This window comes from Neophocaena asiaeorientalis, unplaced genomic scaffold, assembly GCF_003031525.2.
Source record: "Neophocaena asiaeorientalis asiaeorientalis breed wild unplaced genomic scaffold, Neophocaena_asiaeorientalis_V1.1 scaffold86, whole genome shotgun sequence".
Classification (NCBI taxonomy): domain Eukaryota; kingdom Metazoa; phylum Chordata; class Mammalia; order Artiodactyla; family Phocoenidae; genus Neophocaena; species Neophocaena asiaeorientalis.
The window spans coordinates 10,364,691-10,366,137 of NW_020175039.1; positions in this window are offsets into that span (position 1 = coordinate 10,364,691).

Consider the following 1,447-nt stretch of genomic DNA (forward strand, 5'->3'; position numbering starts at 1 on the left):
TCTATAGTAATTTAAGATTAAAATCTTTGCTATCTATTGGGATGATTAGAATGATTTGTGGAGTTCTATGTTTGGTTTTTCCCAAATATGACTTTAGGAAAATTACTTTTATTTGGATAATTGACAGGTTAAAAAACAACCCCTGCTTTACTAACGTGTAACTCACAGGTGTTCTTAAAATCGTCAGAAAATTGTTGCTAGCCTGAACCCAAATGATTTGCTCTCCAATGAAAGCTGGTTAATCTTGTTTGCAGCACGGCACCAACTATCATTTTCCATAATTTAAAAAACAAACCTATTCGTACAACTGTTGTTAAATAAATCCAACATAGGAAGTAAACCTTTAAAAAGTAATTCATTAAAAAATTTAAATACAGGATTATACAAGTCACATGATGTTGATTTAGTGTCTATTAGTGTGAATAAATTCCTTCCCAGTCCCGAAATCTAAAGACATTATCCAAAATTTCCCAGATATACAGAGTGATGCTTAAGATATAGGTGATGATTTTATTGTCAACGTATCATTTCTCTTTCCTCAGCAGAAAAAAACCTCAGCAACTATTTCTGGGATTCTTGAAAGGAGTACAGTGACTGCTCCTACTCTTTCAGCATTGATTTTCTTCACAATCTGTGATATGGTTTCTCAGAAATGCTGTTTGGCAGTCCTGATAATTTCATGTGTTTTCAAACTTAAGCCACCCAGACTACACAGTGCAGTATTTTCAGCTCCTTTCATTTTCCTTTTCCCTTTAATTATAGAAGTCTCTATTCCCTCTTTTTGCAAATGTGGTCAAGAAAGATGCTAAATGCGACTGTTTGTAGAAAGAACGTGCATTTGTTTTTCTCATGACGATCCACATAAGTTCTTCCCAAATACAAAAGCTGTGCTATAACTAACTGATGATACTGATGGACAACACTTTACTCCTAATAATTTTTTGGACTCTCCCCCGTTCCTTTGACTTTGGTGGATATGCCACGTGCCCGGTGGAGATAAAACAAGTAGACACTCTAATTTTAAACTTGCACTGTAAAGCACTTTCAAAATAGTAATAGTTGAGCTTCATTTCAGACCTGCCTTTCCTTCTCAATCCATTCCCCAGGACCCCTCTCTGCTTATTCGTCTCCTGGTCTATCGGGGGCCGTTTTCTGAAATCGCAAAGCACAGTTTATTGCGAAGCTGAGTGGGTGGGTCCACGCGCACACCCAGACTCCGGCCAGGACGCAGATCCCAAAGCTCCGCGTCGCGCGCCTGGATCGCGGTCCCGCTCCCTTCGTCCGGCCTCACCACAAATCCCAGTTTGAAAGAAAACTTCTCGAGGCCGAAATGAACCTCCCCTCGCCGTTGCAATTCTTCCTTCCGAGCCGACAGAAAACGTGAGATTTACTACAACTCGCGGGGACTGGATGGGGGCTGCCGGAGCACTCTCGGAAGCGGGTTACC